This window comes from Balaenoptera physalus (assembly GCF_965194825.1).
Source record: "Balaenoptera physalus genome assembly, chromosome: 12".
NCBI classification, from domain to species: Eukaryota; Metazoa; Chordata; class Mammalia; order Artiodactyla; family Balaenopteridae; genus Balaenoptera; species Balaenoptera physalus.
This window is the reverse complement of record NC_138897.1, coordinates 17,612,061-17,639,843: the sequence shown is the minus strand read 5'-3', so window position 1 is coordinate 17,639,843 and position 27,783 is coordinate 17,612,061. Positions and strand designations below refer to the sequence as shown.

General features: G+C 39.5%; 1 protein-coding gene across 6 annotated transcripts in view; it reads left to right on the top strand.

Moving 5' to 3' along the window:
• LOC309639982 (uncharacterized protein) overlaps positions 1–27,783 on the top strand; it is a 90,653-nt gene that overhangs the window by 13,651 nt on the left and 49,219 nt on the right. The gene's annotated exons all lie outside the window — the stretch shown is intronic.

Below are 27,783 nucleotides of genomic sequence, written 5' to 3'. Positions count from 1 at the left end.
TATTGTCAGGGATATTGGCCTGTAGTTTTCTCTTCTTGTAGTCCTTTTCTGGTTTTGGTATCAGGGTATTGCTGGCCTCATAAAATGAGTTTGCAGTATTCCGTCCTCCTCCAGTTTTTGGAAAAGTCTGAGAAGGATTGGCATTAATTCTTCTTTAAATGTTTGGTAAAATTCGCCAGTGAAGCCATCTGTCTGGTCTTGAGCTTTTTTCATTGGGAGATTTTTGATTACTGATTCAGTCTCCTTGCTAGTAATTGGTATGTTCAGATTTGCTATTTCTTTTTGATCCGGGCTTGGTAGGTTGTATGCATCTAAGAATTTTTCCATTTCTCTTAGGTTGTCCAGTTTTTCTACATACAGTTGTTCATAGTAGCCTCTTATGATCCTTTGTATTTCTGGGGTATCAGTTGTAATATTTCCTTTTCATTTATAATTTTGTTTATTTGGGCTCTCTCTCTTTTTTTCTTCATTAGAATAGCTAAAAGTTTGTCGAGTTTATTTATTGTTTCAAAGAACCAGCTATTTGTTCTTTTAATCTTTAAACATTTTTTCCTGCTGTTTTATTTATTTCTGATCTAATCATTATTTCTTTTGCTAACTGTGGTCTCAGTTTGTTCTTCTTTTTTTAATTCCTTAAGGCATACAGTTGATTATTTGAAATCCTTATTGATGATTAATAAAGGCATTTATTGCTATGAATTTTTCTCTTAGAACTGCTTATGCTGCATCCTGTAAGTTTTGGTGTGTTGTTTCCATTTTCATTTGTCTAAAGATACTTTTTAAATTTCCCCTTTAATTTCTTCTTTGATCCATTGGTTGTTGAGGAGAGTGTTGTTTAATTTCCATTGTATTTGTGAATTTTTCAGTTTTCCTCCTAATGTTGATTTCTTGTTTCATACCGTTGTGGCCAGAGAAGTTGGTGTGATTCTAACTTCTGGAATTTGCCAAGGATTGCTTTGTGGCCTAACATATGGTCTGTCCTAGAAAATGTTCCATGTGAGTTTGAAAAGAATGTGTGTTCTGCTGTTGTTGGATAAAATGTTGTTTATGTCTGTGAGGTTCATTTGATCGATAGTGTTGTTCAGATCTGCTTTTTTATATATATAAATTTATTTATTTTATTTCTTTATTTTTGACTGTGTTGGGTCTTCGTTGCTGCGCATGCACTTTCTCTAGTTGTGGTGAGCAGGGGCCACTCTTCGTTGCAGTGCGTGGGCTTCTCATTGCAGTAGCTTCTCTTGTTGTGGAGCATGGGCTCTAGGCGCGTGGGTTTCAGTAGTTGTGGTGCGGGGGCTCAACAGCGTGGGCTCACTAGTTGTGGCACACGGGCTTAGTTGTTCTGCAGCTTGTCTTCTCCCGGACCAGGGCTTGAACCCGTGTCCCCTGCAATGGCAGGCGGATTCTTAACCACTGTACCACCAGGGAAGCCCTGGATCTGCTTTTTTTTAATTGATTCTCTGGATGATCTCTTCATTGTTGAGAGTATTAAAATCTCCAAGTATTATTGGATTGCTGTTTATTTCTCCTTTTTCTGTTAGTTTTTGCTTTATATACTGAGGTGCTCTGATGTTGGGTGCATAAATATTTACACTTGCTATATCTTCTCGATGGAGTGACACATTTATCATTATGTAATGACCTTCTTTGTTTCCTTTTACCATTTTTAGTTTAAAATTTATTTTGTCTGATATAACTATAGTGATCCCTGCCTTTTTAAAAAAAAATTTTTGGGGGGTTTTTTTGTTTTGTTTTTGTTTGTTACCATTCTCTTGAAATACCTTTTTCCATTCCATCACACTCAGTCTATGCATGTCTCTAAGGCTAAAGTATTTGTCTTGTAGGCAGCATATAATTGGGTCTTGGGTTTCTTGGTTTATTTGTTTTTTAAGCCATTCATCCATTCTGTGTCTTTGGATTGGAGAATTTAATCAATTTATATTTAAGGCAATTATTTATAGGTAAAGACGTACTATTACCATTTTGTTGATTATTTTCTGGCTGTTTTGTATATTCATCATTTCTAATTCTGCTGTCTTTTTTGTGTGTGTTTTGGTGACTTTTGGTATCAATATGCTTTGACTTCTTTATCATGTTCTTTTGTTTAATACTACAGGATTTTTGCTTGTGGTTACTATGAGGCTTACATAAAATATCTTTTTTTTTTGCTGCGTTGGGTCTTCATTGCTGCGCGTGGGCTTTCTCTAGTTGCAGTGCGTAGGTTTATCATTGGTGGCTTATCTTGTTGCGGAGCACGGGCTCTGGGCACGCAGACTTGATAGTTGTGTCTCTTGGGCTCTAGAGCACAGGCTCAGTAGTTGCGGCACACGGGCCTAGTTGCTCCACAGCATGTGGGATCTTCCCAGGCCAGGACTCGAACCCATGTCCCCTGCATTGGCAGACAGATTCTTAATCACTGTGCCACCAGGGAAGTCCCATAAAATATCTTAAAGTTATAACACCCATTTTAAAGTTGATAACAACTTAGCTTCAATAGCATTCCTAACCTTTACAATTTTACTTCTCCCCCCTCACAATTTAGGTTATTGATGTTACATTTTACATATTTTTTATATTGTGTGACCAACAGCAGATTATAGCTATGGTTATTTTTACTATGTTTGTTTTTTAACTTTTAAACTAGAGTTGTAAGTGAATTTTGCAGCACCATTACCATATTACAGACTTTAACTTTGTGTATGTATGTGTATATATATATATATATATATATATATATACCATTACCGGTGAGTTTTATGCTGCTGTATTATGTTTTTGTGATGTTAATTTGTGTCCTTTTACTTTAGCATTTCTTGTAAGACAGGTCTAGGGGTGGTGAATGCCTTCACCTTTTGTTTGGAGAAGTCTTTTATCTCTCCTTTATTTCTTTTTTTTAAATCTTTTTTTTAAATGGAAAGATAGTTAATTTACAACATTGTGTTAGTTTCTGGTGTACAGCAAAGTGATTCAGTTTCTTATATATATATATATTTTTTTATATATGTAAAAGTATATATATAGTTTTTTTCAGGTACTTTTATAGTTTATTACAAGATACTGAATATAGGTCCCTGTGCTATACAGTAGGACCTAGTTTTATCTACTTTATATGTAGTATTGTGTATCTGTTAATCCCAAACTCCTAATTTATCCCTCTCCCCCCTCCCTCCTCCCCTTTGGTAATCAAAAGTTTGTTTTCTATGTCTGTGCTTCTATTTCTGTTTTGTAAATAAGTTCATTTGTATTTATTTTAGATTCCACACATAAGTGATATCATATGATATTTGTCTTTCTTTGACTTACTTCACATAGTATGATAATCTCTAGGTACATCCATGTTGCTGCAAATGGCATTATTTCATTCTTTTTTATGGCTGAGTAGTATTCCTGTGTGTGTGTGTGTGAGTGTGTGTGTGTGTGTACACACATACATACCATGTCTTCTTTATCCATTCATCTGTTGATGGACGTTTAGGTTGCTTCCATGTCTTGGTTATTGTAAATAGTGCTGCCATGAACATTGGGGTGCATGTGTCTTTTCAAATTAGTTTTCTCCAGGTATATGTCCAGGAGTGGGATTGCCAGATCATATGGTAGCTCAATTTTTAGTTTTTAAGGACCCTCATACTGTTTTTCCATAGTGACAGCACCAATTTACATTCCCACCAACAATGTAGGAGGGTTCCCTTTTCTCCACACCCTCTCCAGCATTTATTATTTGTAGACTTTTTAATGATGGCCATTCACACTGGTGTAAGGTGATACCTTATTGTAGTTTTTTTTTCTTTTTCAAATAAATTATTTATTTTTAGCTGTGTTGGGTCTTCGTTTCTGTGTGAGGGCTTTCTCTAGTTGTGGCGAGCGGGGGCCACTCCTCATCGCGGTGCGCGGGCCTCTCACTATCGTGGCCTCTCTTGTTGCAGAGCACAGGCTCCAGACGCGCAGGCTCAGTAGTTGTGGCTCACGGACCCAGTTGCTCCGCGGCATGTGGGATCTTCCCAGACCAGGGCTCGAACTCGTGTCCCCTGCATTGGCAGGCAGATTCTCAACCACTGCACCACCAGGGAAGCCCCTCATTGTAGTTTTGATTTGCATTTCTCTGATAATTAGCAGTGTTGAACATCTTTTCATGTGCTTATTTGCCATCTGTAAATCTTCTTTGGAGAAATGTCTATTTAGGTCTTCTGTCCATTTTTTGATTGGGTTGTTTTTTTGTTTGTTTGTTTTGTTACTGAATTATTCTCCTTCATTTCTGAAGGACAGCTTTGCCAGGTATAGAATTTTTGGTTAACAGGTTTTTTTCTTTCAATATTTTGAATATATCATTCCATTCTCTCCTGGCCTGAAAAATTTCTGTTGAGAGATCCACCTATAGTCTTACGGAGCTTCCCTGTTATGTAACTTCTCTTTTTTCTCTTGCTGCTTTTAGAATTCTTTCTTCGTCTTTGACTTTTGATGGTTTAATCACAGTGTGCCTTGGTGTAGCCCTATGTGGCTTCAACATATTTGGTTCCTTTGGGCCTCATGGATCTGGATATCCATTTCTTTCCCCAGGTTTGGTAAGTTTTCAGCCATTATTGCATTAAATATACTTTCTTACCCTTACTATTTCTCTTCTCCTTCTGGAATTCCCACAGTGCAGTTATTGTTTTGATTGTGTCCCTTAAGTCCCACATACCTTCTTCACTTTTTAAAATTCTTTTTTCTTTTGGTCTTGTGAAGGGATTTCAAATGTCCTGTTTTCTAGAACATTGATTCTTTCTTCTGAATGGTTAAGTCTACTTTTGAAGCTCTCTATTGAATTCTTCAATTCAGTCATTGTATTTTTCAGCTCTAGGATTTCTTGGTATCTGTTTGTTGAGGGTTTCTGTTACTTTGTTGAACTTCTTGTTTTGCTCATGCAATATTTTCGTAATTTCATTTAGTTGCCTGTGTGTTCTTGTAGTTTACTAAGCTACTTTAAGAGGACTATTCTGAATTCTTTATCTGACAGCTGGTAAATCTCCATTTCTTCAGGATCAGTTATCAAAGCTTTATTGGTTTCCTGTGGTGATGTCATTTTTACCTCATTTTTCATGGCCCATGATTCCGTATGTTGTTGTCTCCTCACTTCAGTTAGCAGTTTCCTCTTCCAGACTTTATAGGTTCACTTTGGTTGAGACATTTCTTCACCAGTCAGTTCAGTTTGGGCTTCTGGATGTGTCTGCTGGTAATAAACAGGTGGGGTTTACCATCAGGGTTTATTTTTCTGTGAGGACACTGCCTGAGCTTTGGGGTTGGGAGATGGGGAAATGCCCCTGGCTGAGAACAGTTAGATAGGACTGCTGACTTGGTTCCCTGCCCAAGCAAGGCTGTGAGATGGATACTCTGGCCAGGCTTACTAGATGATTGAAACTAGGTACTATACTCAGCAGTAGATGGCACTATGAAGTAGCTTTCTTGCCCTGATGGGGCAGCAGGACTGGCTCCAGGGGGTGCACAGCCTTTTGTTTGGGAACCTGAATCAGGCAAGACTGTGCACTGAATTCCTGGCCAGGTGGGGCTACTGCTTTTGCTCTGTAGATGGGGAAAGCCAGAGGCTGTGCTCTTGGTTCAAGTACCACTGTAAGCAGGGCTATTGGGTGGGTTACACAGGTTCCTGAGTGCTGTGGTTAGATTTCCTGGTTGAGTGGACCGAAGGCTCTGTTCAGCAGTGGGTGGGGCTATAACTTAGTTCCCCTGCCCAGGCTAGTTCCAAGCAGCCTCACAATGGAACCACCTCAGACTTTCTGGTCTAGAGGGACTGGGAGCTACAATCAGCATGCTGGCTATGACACAGCTCCCCTGCCCCTGTGGGGAAAGCCAGGTTGCAGGGCTGCGAAGCTCTTTGTTTGAAGACTGAAGTCAGACAGATCTGTACCCCACTGAATTCCCTGGTCAAGGTGTGCTACTTTCTTGGCTCTGCAGATGAGCACAGCCGCCGGTTGGGGCTGTTACATGTGTGCTACAGGTAGGAACTCATTCTGCCCAGATCTGAGCACTGGCTGTTGCAAGCCCCTCTCCCCTCTCCATCACAGTCAGATTTCCAGTGGTCAAACACTGCAGATCTCCCCACAGTCCCTGTGGGGCAAGACCAGAGTGTAAGCTCCCAAGAAACAACCCAGAATGCTGGAGGAGCTGGGTGTCCACCCTGGGCTCTTTTTCCACGTCAGGAACTTTAGGCTCAGGGAGACCCCTCAGAGTGGTGCTGTGCTGCCTTGGGGAGGGGCAGTGTGGTCAGCATGTAACCACTCCTCTTACCCTTCTAATGAGGTCTGTCTTGGTCTGTGTTGCAGGGGGGTGCGTTAGCCTCTCCAGCCTTCTAGGATCCTCTCAGTGGAGTCTTGTCCATGAATGTTGTTAGTTGATCTCCTTATGAGGGGGAGTGAAGTCAGGAACAACCGATGTTGCCATCTTGGTAACATCACTCCTGAATATCTTCTTTGTTGAAGCATCTATTCAAATCTTTTGCTAATCTTGAGGTATGGATCCAAGCTCATTGTTTTGGTTTTTATTACATGTGAATATCCAAATGTTCCAGCACCATTTGTTGACAAGGCTATCCTTTCTCTATTTCATTTCCTTTGTACCTTTGTCAAAAATTGGTTGTTCATATATACGTGGATTCATTTCTGGACTTTTTACTCTGTTCACTGACCTATTTTCTGTCTTTAGGCCAATATCATGCTGTTTTGATTACTATATAGCCTTATAATAATTCTCCAGATCAAGTAATGGTAGCTTCTCCGACTTTATTTTTCTTTCTCATTTTGGCTATTTTAGGTTCTTTGCATTTCCATTTAAATTTTAGAATCAGTTTGTCGATTTTTACCAAAAAAATCCTATTAACTTTTGGTTGGGATTGTGTTGAATCTATAGATCAATTTAATCTCCTTCCCCTCTTTTGTTTTATACATAAAAGGTAGCCACCACAAACACAGTTCTGTACCTGCCTCTTCTCACGTCATAATGAATCATGGAGATCTTATTCTCTGATAGTCTCCATTACAGTTTCACTGTGTTCTGTCGCGGGGATGTACTTTACTTCATTTAACCAGTCCCTTGTGATGGATTTCTAGTTCATTGCCAGTGTTTTGCTATTATGAATAGTACTGCAGTACAATAGTACATGTCATTTCCCTTGTGGGCAAATATAGCTGCAGGATAAATTTGAGAAATGTGATTGCTAGGTCAAAAGATATACACATTTAAAATTTTAACAGATGTTGCTAAGTTGCTAAGAGTTTCATCAATTTATATTCCTACCAGTAATATTATAAAATAGAGGGTTTGTTTGCCATAGTCTCAGTGTTGCATCGCCAACCTTTTTCTTTTTTGCCGAGTTGATAGGTGAACGTGGTCCACTGAAATCATTTTGGTTTGCCTTTATTACAGGTAAGGTTAAACATCTTTGTGTGTAGGAGTCATTTGTATTTCTTTTTCTGTGATTTCTTTGTGTGCTTTGCCCATTTTTTTTCTGCTGGATCGTTGGAGTCTTTCAGATCCAAGGAAGTCTTTATTTATTAGGGAAATTAGCGCTTTGTCTCACGAGTTGCAAATGTATTTTTTATCCACTTTACCATTTATTATTTTTTTTAAGTTATTTATTTATTGGCGGTGTTGGGTCTTTGTTGCTGCGTGTGGGCTTTCTCTAGTTGCGGCGAGCGGGGGCTACTCTTCATTGTGGTGCGCAGGCTTCTTGTTGCAGTGGCTGCTCTTGTTGCAGAGCGTGGGCTCTAGGCACGCGGGCTCAGTAGTTTTGGCTCTCAGGCTCTAGAGCGCAGGCTCAATAGTTGCGGCACACAGGCTTAGTTGCTCCGCGGCACGTGAGATCTTCCTGGACCAGGGCTTGAACGCATGTCCCCTGCATTGGCAGGTGGATTCTTAACCACTGTGTCACCAGGGAAGTCCCTACCATTTAGCTTTGTTTTTTTTGTTGTTTTTTGTTTTTTGTAATAAGGAAGGCTTTTACATTTATGTATTTGAACTCATTAGCCTTTCCTTTGAAGCTTTGTGTTTTTAGCCACCCCCCCACCTCGGCCCTTTTTTTTTTTCCTGGCTGTGCTGTGCGGCATGTGGGATTTTAGTTCCCTCAGCAGGGACTGAACCGGGCTCTTGGCAGTGAAAGCACCGAGTCCTAACCACTGGACCGCCAGGTAATTCCCTAGTCTTAATTAGAAATGCTTTCTTTACTCCAAGTCTATATTTGAATTTTCTGGTGTTTTTCTTCTAGTACTTTTATGAGTATTTTTACTTTCAAATCTTTTATTTATTAGAAGTTTATTCTACTACAGTGTAAGGTATTCAGTTTGTTTTCCTGTTGTTCCAACACCATTAATTAAAAAGCCTGTCTTTCCTCCACTGATTTTTTTTGGCTGCATTGGGTCTTCGTAGCTGCTCACAGGCTTTCTCTAATTGTGGCAAGCAGGGGCTACTCTTCATTGCAGTGTGCAGGCTTCTCATTGCGGTGGCCTCTCTTGTTGAGGAGCATGGGCTCTAGGTGCGCGGGCTTCAGTAGTTGTGGCTGGTGGGCTCTAGAGCACAGGCTCAGTAGTTGTGGCACACGGGCTTAGTTGCTCTGCAGCATGTGGGATCTTCCCGGACCAGGGCTCAAACTGTGTCCCCTGCATTGGCAGGCGGATTCTTAACCACTGCGCTACCAGGGAAGCACCACCCCCCACTGATCTTTGATACCACCTTTATGTGTAGTAAGTTTCCACATATGTTTGGGGCTATTTCTGGATCTTCTGATCTGTTCAATGGAATGTGTAATCAAGCATCAGAATCACACTGTTTAAATTAGTTTGTTTTTTTAAAAATAATTTTTATTTATTTATTTATTTATTTACTTATTTATTTTTGGCTGTGTTGGGTCTTCGTTGCTGCGCGTGGACTTTCTCTAGTTGTGGCGAGCGGGGGCTACTCTTCGTCGCAGTGCGCGGGCTTCTCATTGCAGTGGCTTCTCTTGTTGCGGAGCACGGGCTCTAGGCGCGCAGGCTTCAGTAGTTGTGGCACGTGGGCTCAGTAGTTGTGGCACATGGGCTTAGCTGCTCTGCGGCATGTGGGATCTTCCTGGACCAGGGCTCGAACCCATGTCCCCTGCATTGGCAGGCGGATTCTTAACCACTGCACCACCAGGGAAGTCCCTAAATTAGTTTTTAAATTATACTTAATGTCTGGTAGCGGTAGTCTCCCCTCATTGCTTTCTCTGTTAGTTTTCTGGCTCTTATTAATCTTTTCGCACGAACTTTAGAATCAGTCTGTGTATTAAAGAAAACTTGGCATTTTTATAGGGATCATATGCCATTTATATATTAGTGAGACTCAACTCTTTACGGTATTATGTCTTATCCAAGAACATGACATTCCTTTCATTTGCTTAACTATTCTTTTGAATTCACTACTGTTTTGAAGCTTTGTTCATAGAGGTCTTAGTTGTAAAGTTTATTCCTCAGTATTTTATCTTTTTTGTTGCAATTGTAAACATAGTTGGCCCTTGAACAACACAGATTTGAACTACACAGGGCCACTTTATATGTGGATTTTTTTTTCCAATAAATACTACAGTACTACACAATCCATGGCTAGTTGAATCCATGGATGTAGAACTGCAGATATGGATGCCCAACTGTAAAGTTATATGCGGATTTTCAGCTGTGCAGGGAGTCAGCCTCCCTAACCCCCAACTTGTTCGAGGGTCAACTGTACCATCTTTTCCCCATTATATCTTCTGTTTGTTTTTGGTATAAATGAAAGTTATCTTTATATTTGTTTTGTTCCCACTATCTTATTGAATTCTTACTATCATAGTTTTTTAGTTGACTCTACAGTGTTTTCCAAGAATACCACCATATTACCTTCAAAAGTAATAGATTTTTCCTTTCTCACAATTTTTATGTATCTAACTTATTATTATTTTTTTGTCAAGTTGTATTCAAATTATTCTCCCCCTTTAAACGTCTTCCTTTTTTGGATTTGCTGTTACTTCTTGCATTGTATCATTTAGAATTGTTTTCAGCCATAAGTAGCAGAAAACCTAACACAGCTTAAGCAAGTAAGGATTTATTTTTCTCATATGGAAGTAGTCTGGAGGTACTACTAGCAGTTCAACTATGTCAGTAACCTAATTTTCTCTCTGCCATTTGTCAACCCAAGTTGACACATTAAAATTAACCATCACAATGGGTATGGGCTTTTCTTTTGTGATAATGAAAATGTTTTGGAACTTGATAGATGTGGTGGTTACACAACATTGTTTTTTAATTTAATGTAATTTTTAAATTTTTATTGGAGTGTAGTTGCTTTACAGTGTTGTGTTAGTTTCTGCTGTACAGTGAAGTGAATCAGCTATACATATACATATATCCCCTTACACAATATTATGAGTGTACTAAATGCCCCTGAATTGTACACTTTAAAATGGTTAACTTTATGAACATGAATTTCACATCAACTGAAAAAATACTAGAAAAACTGATTTTCTTTTTATACAAAACAATAACAAAGCTAAAACCACGTTAGCCTTCAAGGTTGTAGTGCTTACTTAGGATCAGTTTAAAGGTCTTCTCGCCATATAAATATGAAGAAGTAATGATGCCTCTGATAGATGCTGCCGATGGGCTAATTCACTGCCCATTCCCATTGTGATGGTTAATTTTATGTGTCAACTTGGGTAGGCTGTGGTGCCCAATTGTTTGGTCACACACAAATCTAGATGTTGCTATGAAGATGTTATTAACATTTAAATCAGTAGACTTTGAATAAAGCAGAATATTCTTTGTAATGTGGGTGGGTCTCATCTAATTAGTTGAAGGCCTTAAGATAAAAGTCTGAGGTCCCCCAAGGAAGAAGGAATTTGGCCTCCAGTCTGCAACATAAAAACTCTGCCTCAGTTTCAGGGCTTTGGACTCAAAACCACAACATCAACTCTTAATGGGATTTCAGCCTGCCAACCTCTTACTTTGCACATTTTAAACTTGCCAGCCCTCACAATGGTGTCAGCCAATTCCTTAAACACAAGTTAGTACTATTTCTCTGGAGAACCCTGACTAATACACCCATTTAGCATTTGCTCCCTATACCCTCCTGCTCCCAGCCCCTGGCAGTCACCAATCAGCTGTCTCTATGGATTTACCTATTCTGGGTATTTCACATAAAAGGAATCATAAATATGTAACCTTTTGAATCTGGCTTCTTCTACTTAGCATGTTTTCAGGGTTCACCCACTATGTAGCATGTATTATCATTTCATCCCTTTCTAAATTTTTTTAAAATTTATTTTAATTGATATAATTGGCATGTAATATTCAAACATAATGAGTTGATATTTGTATATATTGTGAAATGATCACCACAGTAAGTCTAGTTAACATCCTTCACCATACATAGTTACAATTTTATTTTCTTGGGATGAGAACTTTTAAAACTTAGTCTCAGGACTTCCCCGGTGGTCCAGTGGTTAAGAGTCCATGTTCCCAATGCAGGGGGCATGGGTTCAATCCCTGGTCGGGGAACTAAGATCCTGCATGCCTCACGGACGAGATTAAGAGAGAGAAAGAGAGAAAAGAAAATTAAATTTAAAAAAAAGACTTACTCTCTTAGCAACTTTCAATTGTACAATACAGTGTTACTAACTATAGTCACCATGCTGTACATTACATTCTCATGACTTATTTATTTTATAACTGGAAGTTTGTGTTTTTTAACCCCCTTGACCTATTTTTGCCACCTCCCAATCCGCCACCAGTTTTTTGTATCCATGAGCAAAGGATTTTTTTGGTTTTGTTTGTTTTTTTGTTTTTGTTTGTTTTTTATTGTTTTGTTTTTTAGATTCCACATATAAAGTGAGACCATATAGTATTTGTCTTTCTTTGGCTTATTTCACTTAGTATGCCCTCAAGGTCCATCCATGTTGTTGGAAATGATGAAATTTTATTTTTTTCATGGCTGAATAATATACAACAGTTATATATATATTCCACATTTTCTTCGTCCTTTCATCCATTGATGGATGCTTAGTTTGTTTCCATATCTTGGCTATTGTAAATAATGCTGCTATGAACATGGGGGTGTAGATATCATTTTGACACAGTATTTTCATTTACTTTGGATGAATACACAGAATTGCTGGATTGTGTGGTAGTTCTATTTTTATTTTTGAGGAACCTCTATAGTTTTCCATCGTGGCTGCACCAATTTATATTCCCACCAGCAGTGCACAAGTGGTCATTTTCTCCACATCCTCGCCAATACTTGTTATTTGTTGTCTTTTTTGTTTGTTTGTTTTTTTGATAATAGCCATTCTAACAGGTGTGAGGTGATATCTCATTGTGGCTTTGACTTATATTTTCCTGATAATTAGTGATGTGAGTACCTTTTCATGTGCCTGTTGGCCATCTATATGTCTTCTTTGGAAAAATGTTTATTTTTTAGTTGTACTGTTTGTTTTTTTGCTGTTAAGTTGTATGCATTCTTTATATATTTTGTATATTAACCCCATATCAGAAAAATGATTTGCAAATATTTTCTCCCATTCAGTGATGTCCTTTGCTGTGCACCCTTTTTTTTTTTTGACTGTGTGTGTGTGTGGCTTTTTTAGCATGTGGGCAGGAAGTTCAGATGTTGGGGATGTGTAGTAATCTATATTGGGCTGGCATTTAAGTTCTTCACCCACGAGAGATTTAAGTTTAGGCTGCACAGTATTTTGGCGTTTGACTTTTATTTTTTATTTATTTATTTATTTATTTTTTAAAAACATCTTTATTGAAGTATAATTGCTTCACAATGGTGTGTTAGTTTCTGCTTTATAACAAAGTGAATCAGCTACACATATACACACGTTCCCATATCTCCTCCCTCCCGCATCTCCCTCCCTCCCACCCTCCCCATCCCACCCCCCCAGGCGGTCACAAAGCACCGAGCTGATCTCCCTGTGCTATGTGGCTGCTTCCCACTAGCTATCTATTTTACATTTGGTAGTGTATATATGTCCATGACACTCTCTCACCCTGTCACATCTCGCCCCTCCCCCTCCCCCTATCCTCAAGTCCATTCTTTAGTAGGTCTGTGTCTTTATTCCCATCTTGCCACTAGGTTCTTCATGACCTTTTTTTTCCCTTAGATTTCATATATATGTGTTAGCATACTGTATTTGTTTTTCTCTTTCTGACTTACTTCACTCTGTATGACAGACTCTAACTCCATCCACCTCATTACAAATACCTCCATTTCATTTCTTTTTATGGCTGAGTAATATTCCATTGTATATATGTGCCACATCTTCTTTATCCATTCATCTGATGATGGACACTTAGGTTGCTTCCATGTCCTGGCTATTGTAAATAGAGCTGCAATGAACATTGTGGTACATGACTCTTTTTGAATTATGGTTTTCTCAGGGTATATACTCAGTAGTGGGATTGCTAGGTCATATGGTAATTCTATTTTTAGTTTTTAAGGAACCTCCATACTGTTCTCCATAGTGGCTGTATCAGTTTACATTCCCACCAACAGTGCAAGAGTGTTCCCTTTTCTCCACACCCTCTCCAGCATTTATTGTTTGTAGATTTTTTGATGATGGCCATTCTGACGGGTGTGAGATGATACCTCATTGTAGTTTTGATTTGCATTTCTCTAATGATTAATGATGTTGAGCGTTCTTTCATGTGTCTGTTGGCCATCTGTATATCTTCTTTGGAGAAATGTCTGTTTAGGTCTTCTGCCCATTTTTGGATTGGGTTGTTTGTTTTTTTGTTATTGAGCTGCATGAGCTGCTTGTAAATCTTGGAGATTAATCCTTTGTCAGTTGCTTCATTTGCAAGTATTTTCTCCCATTCTGATGGTTGTCTTTTGGTCTTGTTTATGGTTTCCTTTGCTGTGCAAAAGCTTTTAAGTTTCATTAGGTCCCATTTGTTTATTTGTGTTTTTATTTCCATTTCTCTAGGAGCTGGGTCAAAAAGGATCTTGCTGTGATTTATGTCATAGAGTGTTCTGCCTATGTTTTCCTCTAAGAGTTTGATAGTGTCTGACTTTACACTTAGGTCTTTAATCCATTTTGAGTTTATTTTTGTGTATGGTGCAGGGAGTGTTCTAATTTCATACTTTTACATGTACCTGTCCAATTTTCCCAGCACCACTTATTGAAGAGGCTGTCTTTTCTCCACTGTATATGCTTGCCTCCTTTATCAAAGATAAGTTGACCATATGTGTGTGGGTTTATCTCTGGGCTTTCTATCCTGTTCCATTGATCTATATTTCTGTTTTTGTGCCAGTACCAAACTGTCTTGATTACTGTAGCTTTGTAATATAGTCTGAAGTCAGGGAGCCTGATTCCTCCAGCTCCATTTTTCGTTCTCAAGATTGCTTTGGCTATTCAGGGTCTTTTGTGTCTCCATACAAATTGTGAAATTTTTTGTTCTGGTTCTGTGAAAAATGCCAGTGGTAGTTTGATAGGGATTGCATTGAATCTGTAGATTGCTTTGGGTAGTAGAGTCATTTTCACAATGTTGATTCTTCCAATCCAAGAACATGGTATATCTCTCCATCTATTTGCATCATCTTTAATTTCTTTCATCAGTGTCCTATAATTTTCTGCATACAGGTCTTTTGTCTCCTTAGGTAGGTTTATTCCTAGATATTTTATTCTTTTTGTTGCAATGGTAAACGGGAGTGTTTTCTTAATTTCACTTTCAGATTTTTCATCATTAGTATATAGGAATGCCAGAGATTTCTGTGCATTAATTTTGTATCCTGCTGCTTTACCAAATTCATTGATTAGCTCTAGTAGTTTTCTGGTGGCAGTTTTAGGATTCTCTATGTATAGTATCATGTCATCTGCAAACAGTGACAGCTTTACTTCTGTTTTCCGATTTGGATTCCTTTTATCTCTTTTTCTTCTCTGATTGCTGTGGCTAACACTTCCAAAACTATATTGAATAATAGTGGTGAGAGTGGGCAACCTTGTCTTGTTCCTGATCTTAGTGGAAATGGTTTCAGTTTTTCACCATTGAGGACAATGTTGGCTGTGGGTTTGTCATATATGGCCTTTATTATGTTGAGGAAAGTTCCCTCTATGCCTACTTTCTGCAGGGCTTTTATCATAAATGGGTGTTGAATTTTGTCAAAAGCTTTCTGCATCTATTGAGATGATCGTATGGTTTTTCTCCTTCAATTTGTTAATATGATGTATCACGTTGATTGATTTGCGTATATTGAAGAATCCTTGCATTCCTGGAATAAACCCCACTTGATCATGGTGTATAATCCTTTTAATGTGCTGTTGGATTCTGTTTGCTAGTATTTTGTTGAGGATTTTTGCATCTATGTTCATCAGTGATATTGGCCTGTAGTTTTCTTTGTGACATCTTTGTCTGGTTTTGGTATCAGGGTGATGGTAGCCTCGTAGAATGAGTTGGGGAGTGTTCCTCCCTCTGCCATTTTTTGGAAGAGTTTGAGAAGGATAGGTGTTAGCTCTTCTCTAAATGTTTGATAGAATTCGCCTGTGAAGCCATCCGGTCCTGGGCTTTTGTTTGTTGGAAGATTTTTAATCACAGTTTCAATTTCAGTGCTTGTGATTGGTCTGTTCATATTTTCTATTTCTTCCTGGTTTAGTCTCGGCAGGTTGTGCATTTCTAAGAATCTGTCCATTTCTTCCAGGTTGTCCATTTTATTGGCATAGAGTTGCTTGTAGTAATCTCTCATGATCGTTTGTATTTCTGCAGTGTCAGTGGTTACTTCTCCTTTTTCATTTCTAATTCTATTGATTTGAGTCTTCTCCCTTTTTTTCTTGATGAGTCTGGCTAATGGTTTATGAATTTTGTTTATCTTCTCGAAGAACCAGCTTTTAGCTTCATTGATTTTTGCTATTGTTTCCTTCATTTCTTTTTCATTTATTTCTGATCTGATCTTTATGATTTCTTTCCTTCTGCTAGCTTTGGGGTTTTTTTGCTCTTTCTCTAATTGCTTTAGGTGTAAGGTTAGGTTGTTTATTCGAGATGTTTCCTGTTTTTTGATGTAGGCTTGTATTGCTATAAACTTCCCTCTTAGCACTGCTTTTACTGCATCCCATAGGTTTTGGGTCGTCTCCATTGTCATTTGTTTCTAGGTATTTTTTGATTTCCCCTTTGATTTCTTCAGTGATCACTTCGTTATTAAGTAGTGTATTGTGTAGCCTCCATGTGTTTGTATATTTTACAGATCTTTTCCTGTAATTGATATCTAGTCTCATAGCGTTGTGGTCGGAAAAGATACTTGATACGATTTCAATTTTCTTAAATTTACCAAGGCTTGATTTGTGACCCAAGATATGATCTATCCTGGAGAATGTTCCATGAGCACTTGAGAAAAATGTATATTCTGTTGTTTTTGGATGGAATGTCCTATAAATATCAATTAAGTCCATCTTGTTTAATGTATCATTTAAAGCTTGTGTTTCCTTATTTATTTTCATTTTGGATGATCTGTCCATTGGTGAAAGTGGGGTGTTAAAGTCCCCTGCTATGATTGTGTTACTGTCGATTTCCCCTTTTATGGCTGTTAGTATTTGCCTTATGTATTGAGGTGCTCCTATGTTGGGTGCATAAATATTTACAATTGTTATACCTTCCTCTTGGATCGATCCCTTGATCATTATATAGTGTCCTTCTTTGTCTCTTGTAATAGTCTTTATTTTAAAGTCTATTTTGTCTGATATGAGAATTGCTACTCTAGCTTTCTTTTGATTTTCATTTGCATGGAATATCTTTTTCCATCCCCCCACTTTCAGTCTGTATGTGTCTCTAGGTCTGAAGTGGGTCTCTTGTAGACAGCATATATATGGGTCTTACTTTTGTATCCATTCAGCCAGTCTGTGTCTTTTGGTGGGAGCATTTAATCCATTTACATTCAAGGTAATTATTGATATGTATGTTCCTATTCCCATTTTCTTAAATATTTTGGGTTTGTTATTGTAGGTGTTTTCCTTCTCTTGTGTTTCTTGCCTAGAGAAGTTCCTTTAGCATTTGTTGTAAAGCTGATTTGGTGGTGCTGAACTCTCTCAGCTTTTGCTTGTCTGTAAAGGTTTTAATTTCTCCATCAAATCTGAATGAGATCCTTGCTGGGTAGAGTAACCTTGGTTGTAGGTTTTTCTCCTTCATGACTTTGAGTATATCCTGCCACTCCCTTCTGGCTTGCAGAGTTTCTGCTGAAAGATCAGCTGTTAACCTTATGGGGATTCCCTTGTGTGTTATTTGTTGTTTTTCCCTTGCTGCTTTTAATATGTTTTCTTTATATTTAATTTTTGATAGTTTGATTAATATGTGTCTTGGTGTGTTTCTCCTTGGATTTATCCTGTATGGGACTCTCTGTACTTCCAGGACTTGATTAACTATTTCCTTTCCCATATTAGGGAAGTTTTCAACTATAATCTCTTCAAATATTTTCTCACTCCCTTTCTTTTTCTCTTCTTCTTCTGGGACCCCTGTAATTCGAATGTTGGTGCATTTAATGTCCCAGAGGTCTCTGAGACTGTCCTCAGTTCTTTTCATTCTTTTTTCTTTATTCTGTTCCGCAGCAGTGAATTCCACCATTCTGTCTTCCAGGTCACTTATCCGTTCTTCTGCCTCAGTTATTCTGCTATTGATCCCGTCTAGAGTATTTTTAATTTCATTTATTGTGTTTTTCATTGTTGCTTGGTTCCTCTTTAGTTCTTCTACATCCTTGTTAAATGTTTCTTGCATTTTGTCTATTCTATTTCCAAGATTTTGAATCATCTTTACTATCATTATTCTGAATTCTTTTTCAGGTAGACTGCCTATTTCCTCTTCATTTGTTAGGTCTGGTGTGTTTTGACCCTGCTCCTTCACCTGCTGTGTGTTTTTTTGTCTTCTCATTTTGCTTATCTTACTGTGTTTGGGGTCTCCTTTTCACAGGCTGCAGGTTCGTAGTTCCCGTTGTTTTTGGTATCTGTCCCCCGTGGGTAAGGTTGGTTCAGTGGGTTGTGTAGGCTTCCTGGTGGAGGGGACTAGTGCCTGTGTTCTGGTGGATGAGGTTGGATCTTGTCTTTCTGGTGGGCACGTCCACGTCTGGTGGTGTGTTTTGGGGTGTCTGTGGCCTTATTATGATTTTAGGCAGCCTCTCTGCTAATGGATGGGGCTGTGTTCCTGTCCTGCTAGTTGTTTGGCATAGGGTGTCCAGCACTGTAGCTTGCTGGTCGTTGAGTGAAGCTGGGTCTTGATGTTGAGATGGAGATCTCTGAGAGATTTTCGCCGTTTGGTATTACGTGGAGCTGGGAGGTCTCTTGTGGACCAGTGTCCTGAAGTTGGCTCTCCCACCTCAGAGGCACAGCCCTGATGCCTGGCTGGAGCACCAAGAGCCTTTCATCCACACGGCTCAGAATAAAAGGGAGAAAAAAATAGAAAGAAAGAAAGAGGAAAAAATAAAATAAAATAAAGCTATTATAATAAAAAATAAGAAAAAAAATATTAAGAATAAATGTATTCAGAAAAAATTTTTTTTTAATTTTAAAAAATAGATTTAATTTTTTATAGTAAAAAATAAAAAAATTATTAAGAAAAAAATTTATTAAGAAAAAAATTTTTTAATAAAAAATATGAAAAAACTTATTAAACTTTTTTTTAATTTCTAAAAATAGAAAATAAGGAAAAAATTATTAAGAGAACATTTATTAGGAAAAAAAATTTTTTTAAGTAAAAAAAAAAGAAACAAAAAAACAAAACAAAACAAAAAACAAAAAGAAAAAACACGGACGGACCTAACCCTAGGACTAATGGTGAAAGCAAAGCTACACAGACAAAAATCTCACCCAGAAACTCACAAAAAAAGGAAAAGGGGAAAAATTAATATATCTTGCTCCCAAAGTCCACCTCTTGAATTTGGGATGATTCGTTGTCTATTCAGGTATTCAACAGATGCAGGCACATCAGGTTGTTTGTGGAACTTTAATCCGCTGCTCCTGAGGCTGCTGGGAGAGATTTCCCTTTCTCTTCTTTGTTCATACAGCTCCCGGGTTTCAGCTTTGGATTTGGACCCGCCTCTGCATGTAGCTCACCTGAGGGCGTCTGTTCCCCGCCCAGACAGAATGGGGTTAAAGGAGCAGCTGCTTCGGGGGCTCTGGCTCACTCAGGACTGGGGGAGGGAGGGGCACGGATGCAGGACGAGCCCGTGGCGGCAGAGGCCGGTGTGACGTTGCAGCAGCCTGAGGCGCATTCTCCCGGCGAAGTTGTCCCTGGATCATGGGACCCTGGCAGTGGTGGGCTGCACAGGCTCCCGGGAGGGGCGGTGTGGAGAGTGACCTGTGCTCGCACACAGGCTTCTTGGTGGCGGCAGCAGCAGCCTTAGCATCTCCTGCCCGTCTCTGGGGTCCGCGCTGATAGCTGCGGCTCGCGCCCGTCTCTGGAGTTCGTTTAGGCGGCGCTCTGAATCCCCTCTCCTTGCGCGCCGCGAAACAAAGAGGCAAGAAAAAGTCTCTTGCCTCTTCGGCAGCTGCAGACTTTTTCCTGGACTCCCTCTCGGCTAGCACCGAAGCCCGAGCCTCAGCTCCCAGCCCCCGCCCGCCCCGGCGGCTGAGCAGACAAGCCTCTCGGGCTGGTGAGCACTGCTCGGCACCGAGCCTCTGTGCAGGAATCTCTCCGTTTTTCCCTCTGCGCTCCTGTTGCTGTGGGATCTGCGCTGATAGCCGCGGCTTGCGCCCGCTTCTGTGGTCCGCGCTGATAGCCGCGGCTCGCGCCCGTCTCTGGAGCTCATTTAGGCGGCGCTCTGAATCCCCTCTCCTTGCGCGCCGTGAAACAAAGAGGCAAGAAAAAGTCTCTTGCCTCTTAGGCAGCTGCAGACTTTTTCCCAGACTCCCTCCCGGCTAGCACCGAAGCCCGAGCCTCAGCTCCCAGCCCCGCCCGCCCCGGCAGGGGAGCAGACAAGTCTCTCGGGCTGGTGAGCGCTGCTCGGCGCCGAGCCTCTGTGCGGGAATCTCTCCACTTTGCCCTCCGCACCCCTGTGGCTGTGCTCTCTTCCGTGGCTCCGAAGCTTCCCCCCTCTGCCACCCGCACTCTCGCCCGCGAAGGGGCTTCCTAGTGTGTGGAAACCTTTCCTCCTTCAGAGCTCCCTCCCACTGGTGCAGGTCCCGTCCCTATTCTTTTGTCTCTGTTATTTCTTTTTTCTTTCGCCCTACCCAAGTACGTGGGGAGTTTCTTGCCTTTTGGGAGGTCTGACGTCTTCTGCCAGCGTTCAGTGGGTGTTCTGTAGGAGCAGTTCCACGTGTAGATGTATTTCTACTGTATCTGTGGGAAGGAAGGTGATCTCCGCGTCTTACTCTTCCGCCATCTTGCCACTCTATGCCGCACCTTTTTAATTTGACATAGTCCCACTTGTTTATTTCTGCTTTTATTGCCTTTGCTTTTCATGTCAAATGCAAAAAAAAATTATCACCAAGACTGATATCAAGGAACTTACCACTTATGTGTTCTAGGAGTTTTATGGTTTCAGGTCTTATGTTCAAACATTTGGTCCATTTTGAGTTAATTTTTGTGTATGGTGTAAGAGAGTGGTCCAGTTTCATTCTTTTGCATGCAGCCCCGTTTATTGAAGCGACTGTCCTTTCTGCATTGTATATTCGTGGCTCATTTGTTGTAAATTAATTGACCATATATGCATGGGTTTATTTCTGGGCTCTCTATTCTGTTCCATTGATTGATGTGTCTCTTTTATGCCAATACCATACTGTTTTGATTACTATAACTTGTAATATTGTTTGAAATAAGGGAGTGTGATGAGTCCAGATTTGTTCTTCTTTCTCAAGATGGCTTTGGCTACTCAGAGTCTTTTGTGGGTCTTTACAAATTTTAGGATTGTTTATTCTATTTCTTTGAAAAATGCTATTGGAATTCTTTTGTGGGTCTTTACAAATTTTAGGATTGTTTATTGTATTTCTGTGAAAAATGCTATTGGAATTTTGATAGGGATTGCATTGAATCTGTAGATTGCTTTTGGTAGTACTGACATTTTAAAACATTAATTTTTGCAGTACATGAGCTTGGAATATATGCATTTATTTGTGTCATCTTCAGTTTCTTTCATCAGTGTCTTACAGTTTTCATTGTACAGGTCTTTCACCTCCTTTTTTTTTTTTTTTTTTTTTTTTGCTATTGTGTTATTAGTGTATAGAAATCCAATAGGTTTTTATATATAATTGACCCTTGAACATCATGGGGTTTGGGGCACTGACCCCCCTCCCCCCACACACACACAGTCAAAAATCTGCATATAACTTTATAGCTGGCCCTCCGCATCCACAGATTCAACCACCAAGATTGTGTGGTACTGTAGTTTGTATTTATTGAAAAAAAGTAACGTGTAAGTGGATCCATGCAGTTCAAACCTCTGTTGTTCAAGTGTCAACTGTATTGATATTGTATGCTGCAACTGTACTGTTTTATTAGTTTTAACAGTTTTTTGGCGGAGTCTAGAGTTTTCTATATATAATATCATGTCATTGGCAAATATTGAGTTTCACTTCTTTCTTTCTGATTTGGATGCCTTTTCTTTTTCTTACCTGATTACTCTGGCTAGGACTTCCAAATCTATGTTTAATAAAAGTGGTAAGAGTAGCATCCTTAGCTTGTTCCTGATATTAGAAGAAAAAAGCTTTCAGCTTTTCACCATTGAGTATGTTAGCTGTGGGCTTATCATATATGGCCCTTATTATGTTGAGGTGTGTATACCTCAACATAATACCTCTAAACCCACTATACCCAGTTTTTATCATAAATGGATGTTGAATTTTGTCAGGTGCTTTTTCTGCATCTATTGAGATGATCATATGATTTTCATCCTTCATTTTGTTACTGTATTGTATCACAGTGATTGATTTGTGGATGTTGAACCATCCTTGCATCCCTAGAATAAATCCCAATTGATCATGGTGCATGATCCTTTACATGTATTGTTGAATTCTGTTTGCCTATATTTTATTGAGGTTTTTTCCATATATGTTCATCAGGGATATTGGCCTGTAATTTCCTTTTCTTGTGGCATCCTTTTCTGGTTTGGTATCAGTGTAATACTGGCCTCATAAAATGAGTTTGGAAGTGTTCCTTCCTCTTCTGTTTTTTGGAAGGGTTTGAGAAGGATTGATGTTAATTCTTTTAATGTTTGGTAGAATTCACCCATGAAGCCATCTGGCCCTAGACCTTTTTTCTTGGGAGGTTTTTAATTACTAATTCAATCTCCTTACTAGTATTTGGTCTGTTCAGATTTTCTGTTTCTTCATGATTCATCCTGTTAGGTTATATGTTTCTAGGACATTTTCCATTTCTTCTGGGTTGTCCAGTTTTTTGATGTATAATTGTTCATAGTAATCTCTTAGGATCCTTTGTATTTCTATGGTATCAGTTGTAATTTCTCCTCTTTCATTTCTGATTTTATTTATTTGAGCGCTCTCTCTCTCTGGTGAGTTTCACTGACAGTTTGTCAATTTTGTTATCTTTTTGAAAAACCAGTTCTTAGTTTCATGGATCTTTCCTAAAATCTTTTTTTTTTGTCTTTATAGCAGTTATTTCCATTCTGTTCATTGTTATTTTTTTCCTTCTACTAACTTTGGGCTTTATTCTTCTTTTTCTAGTTCCTTGAGGTTGTGTAAAATCCTTGGGATTTTTCTTGTTTCTTGAAGTAGGCATTTATTGCTATGAATTTCCCTCTTCAAACTGCTTTTGGCACATCTTACGGGTTTTGGTGTGTTGTATTCCATTTTCATTTGCTTCAAGGTATTTTAAAATTTCTCTTTTGATTACTTCTTTGACTCATTGGTTGCTCAGTAGTATGTTATTTAATATTCATATATTTGTGATTTTTCCAGTTTTCTTCTTGTGATTGATTTCTAGTTTTATACCATTGTGATCAGAAAAGATGCTTGGTATGACTTCGGTCTTAAATTTATTAAGACTTGTTTTGTGGCCTTACAAATGATCTACCCTGGAGAATGTTTCATGTGCACTTGAGAAGAATGTGTATTCTGTTACTTTTGGATGGAATGTTCTGTATATATCTGTTATGTCCATTTGCTTTAACATGTTTAAAACCAGTGTTTCCTTATTGATTTTCTGTCTGGATGATCTATCCATTCATGAAACTGCGGTATTAAAGTCACCTACTGTTATTGTATTGCTTTTTATTTGTCTCCTCAGGTCTGTTGATATTTGCTTTATACATTTAGGTGCTCTTATGTTGCGTTCATGTATATTTACAGATGTTATATTCTCTTGTTAGATTGACCCCATCGTACCTATGTAATGATCTTCTTTATCTCTTATTACAGACTGTTTTAAACTCTATATTATCTGATATAAGTATAGCCACCCCAGCTTATTTTGGTTTTCATTTGCATGGAATATATTTTTCCTATCCTTTCACTTTCAGTCTGTGTGCCTTTACATCTGAAGTGAGTCTCTTGTAGGCAGCATAGATGGGTCATTTTTTTTTTTTAATCCATTCAGCCACTCTATGTCTTTTGATTGGAGAATTTAGTTCTTTTACATTTAAAGTAATTATTGATAGGTATATACTTATTGCCATCTTGTTACTTGTTTCTTGGCTGTTTTATTGTTCTTCTGTTCCTTTCTTCTCTTGCTTCCTTTCTGATTTGATGCTTTCCTGTAGTGGTATGCTTAGATTCCTTTATCTCTATCTTTTGTGTATCTACTATGGTTTTTTTTCTTTGGCTTACATGTAACAACTTAGATTTATAGCAGTTTAAGTTGCTAACAACTTAAAAGTTCGAATGCATCCTACAGCTCTATATTTTTATTTTCTGCTTCCCCTTGTTTTATGTTTTTGACGTCACAATTTACGTCTTTTTATTTTGTGTATCCCTTAGCAAATTATTATAGTTATATTTTTTACTACTTTTGTCCTTTAACTTTCATAGTAGCTTTATAAGTGATTAATGTACCACCTTTATAACATTAGATTATTCTGAATTTTACTATATATTTACCTTTACCAGTGAGACTTTCATGTTTTCCTGTTACTGATTAGCACCGTTTCCTTTCAACTTATAGAAGTCCTTTTAACATTTCTTGTAAGGCTGGTCTAGTGTTGATGAACTCCTTTAGTTTTTGCTTGTCTGGAAAACTCTTTATCTCTTCAGTTCTGAATGACAACTTTGCCAGATACAGTATTCTTGGTTCGAAGTTTTTTTCTTTAATCACTTCAAATATATCATGCCACTCCCTATTGCCTGCAGAACTTCTGCTCAAAAATCTGATGATAGTCTTAGGGGGATTCTTTGTACATAAAAAGTTGTTTTCCTCTTGATGCTTTTAAGATTCTCTCCTTGTCTTTAACTTTTGACATTTTAATTATAATGTGTCTTGGTGTGGGTCTCTTTGAGTTCTTATTTGGAACTATCTGTTCCTCTTGCACCTAGGTGTCTGTTTCCTTCCCCAGGTTAGGGACGTTTTCAGCTGTTATTTCTTCAAATGAGTCTTCTCCTTTCTCCTATTTCTGTGACCCCTTTAATGCAAATGTTGGTCCATTTGATGTTGTCCCATAAGTCCTTTAAGCTATCTTCACTTTTTTTCATTTTTCTTTTTGTTTCTCTGATTAGGTGAAGTCCACTGCCCACTTGTTGTTTCTTCTGCTTCGTCTAGTTTATTGTTGAACCCCAGTAGTGTACTTTCCAGTTTGATCATTGTTTCTTCAGCTCTGTGACTTTTTTTTTTAATTGGAGTATAGTTGATTTACAATGTTGTGTTAGTTTCTTCTGTACAGCAAAGTGAATCAGTTATACACATACATATATCCACTCTTTTTTAGATTTCCTTCCCATTTAGGTCACCACAGAGCACTGAGTAAAGTTCCCTGTGCTATACAGTAGGTTCTCATTAATTATCTGTTTTCTTTATAGTAGTGTCTGTATGTCAATCCCAGTCTCCCAGTTCATCCCATCCCCCAACCACCAGCTCTGTGACTTCTATTTGATACTTTCTTTTACCTTCTATCTCTTTGTCAGAGATTTCACTGTGTTCATCCATTCCCTTCCTGAGCTTGGTAAGCATCTTTATGATCTTTGTTTTGAACTCTTTATGAGATAAATTACTTATCTGTATTACATTAATTAAGTCTTTTTCTGAGGTTTTATCTTATTTCATTAGGAACATATTCCTCTATTTCTTCATTTTCCTTGACTCTCTGTGTTGGTGTCTCTGCGGAGGTAAAATAGCCACCTCTCCTTAATCTTGAGAGGGTGGCCTCATGTAGGAGATATGAACTTTGTCATCCAACCCTGCCCTAGCTCTTGGTTGTCTCTCAAACCTTTGTGATTGTCCAAGCTGCCCATTTTAATTTTAGAGACTCTCAGTTGTTGAGCGTGTGCAAGACCTGCCAGTATCCCATAGAGGAGGATCTCAGTTAGCAGGCTTATTGGAAGCTAGACTCTCAGGTAGCAGTATATACAAACATATACAGTACTGAAGGACTGCAAGCATAAGCCCTGCTGGCTGCAAAAGCTGGATACCCTAGAAGTGTCCCCCTGGGTATCAGTCACAAAAATTAGGGCTCCAGACAACTGTACAAACTGCTATCTGGGAGATACTGGTCGGCAGATGGAGAGCACAAAAATGGTGTCCTCCAGCTTTTGTCCAAGGAGAGCATCTCAGTAGGTCCCTACATCCAACCAGAAGCCTGCCCCTCAGGCCAAAGCTCCAGGACGAGCAAATATTCCTTTATCACAGAAAGACTGGGGTTTGTTTTAGTCTGCCGTCTCACTGTGCCCTGGGGGTGGTAGCAGGCCAAGAACTGTCTCCCCATTTATTATAACGCCATGGGACCCAGGAGCACAAGCCCTGCTGGCCCCCAGAGGCAGGTGATTAAGGGGCATCTCCTAGGCGGCAGCCACAAAAACCGAGGCAGCAGATGTAAAATCTGGGACCAGACACATGTATGAGCTCCTCCCTGGGAGACAGTAGTGCTCTGATGGCTGTGGGGTGAAAGCGCAAAGAGAGTACTCACCCTCTGAGGCTGCTGGAGAGCATTACGGTAGACACTTAGATGTGTGCTTCCTTGGAAGTCTGCTCCTCAGGCCACAGTTATGCAGATAAGTTAGTGGGCCTCTCACAGTAAGACTCCTGGACTGTTGCCTCTTGCTGTGCCCTGGAGATGGCAGCCAGTTAAGAACTCTTTCGCTGTTGGTTACACTCCTGCTGGACCCATGAGCATAAGTCCCACTGGCCGCCAGAGCCAGGCAATCAGGGGTGTCCCCTGAGTTGTAGCCACAAAAACCAGGGTACCAGACATAAAAAAAGGATACCAGATGCATGTAAAAGCTCCCCTCTGGGAGATACTGGTGCTCTAGATTGCAGCATAGGGAAGGCGTAAAGATGGTGCCGACTGGGGGAAAAAAAAGAACGTAGATTAAAATACTAAAAAGATGGTGCCCTGCCGGCAGGAGTGAGACAAAGATGGCGTCCACCAGCCTTTGTCCTTGGAGGGTACCCCAGCAGGCATGTGTGTTAAATCTGATCTCTGCTCCTCGGACCAACACTCTAAGGTAAGCAATAAAGCTTCTTACATAAAGTCTGGGTGCATTTCAGTTGGGTCCTTCTGTGCTGGGCCCTGGTGCAGGTGGGTCTGAGAGCATGAGCCTTTTTTTTTTTTTTTTTTTTTAATATAAATTTATTTATTTATTTTTTGGCTGCGTTGGGTCTTCGTTGCTGTGTGCGGGCTCTGTCTAGTTGTGGTGAGCGGGGGCTACTCTTTGTTGCGGTGTGTGCGGGCTTCTCATTGTGGTGGCTTCTCTTTGTTGTGGAGCACAGGCTCTAGGCACGCAGGCTGCAGTAGTTGTGGCTTGCGGGCTCTAGAGCGCAGGCTCAGTAGTTGTGGCACACTGGCTTAGTTGCTCCGTGGCATGTGGGATCTTCCCGGACCAGGGCTCAAACCCGTGTCCCCTGCATTGGCAGGCAGATTCTTAGCCACTGAGCCACCAGGGACGTCCCATGCACCAGAAGTTTTATTACAGCTATAACTTAGCAGCAGATTCTGACAAGACTTTTAGAAGCTGTCTTAAAATTTTCCTAAGCTTCATTACATCACATGAAGGCAGCAACTGTTAAAACATATTTAGATTCCATTAGGGTACATTTTGCTATCACACTGGAGTCTCTTAAGAACCATTTTATCACCATCAGATGCCTTTACTGAACAGTTTCTGGTACTGAACATCAGTAAGAACCTTTAGGTGGTGCTCTTTGGTTAAAAACATTTATTCCTCCACCAATTTAAATACAGTAGTATATCCTAAGGAAAAAATGGACCTTAATTTTTTTTAAGGGACCATCTCCCAGGTCTGCTCAGGTTTTCTCATACCATTTCTATTGCAGAGGCTAATAATCTGTCCTGTCTCCTCCCACCCATTTCTAACGGGTTGCCCTGATGTAGATATGAAATTCCACTCTGGAAGCAGGCTGTCCGTTTTAAAATAGCAAAGAGCAGGGTCCTGATTTCCTACCTTACAGAACACCCCTAGACTGATACTCTCTCTTCACCTGCTACTAATTATGCCTCCCAGAAAAGTCCCCCATCTCTGTCCTCCTGCAAAGAACCTCCTCGTCTGTCACATTTCCCTAATGGGGTCACAGCTTTCCTTACTGTCCAGGAACTGACTACCTGTCCTGCAGCTAGCTCATCAGACTCGGCCCTCCTCCAGTCTCAGGCATCCCTCCTTGTCCTTACCTGCTCTCCTGCCCTTCAATAGCCTAATTCCCCTTTGCTCATTTTTCTACTCAC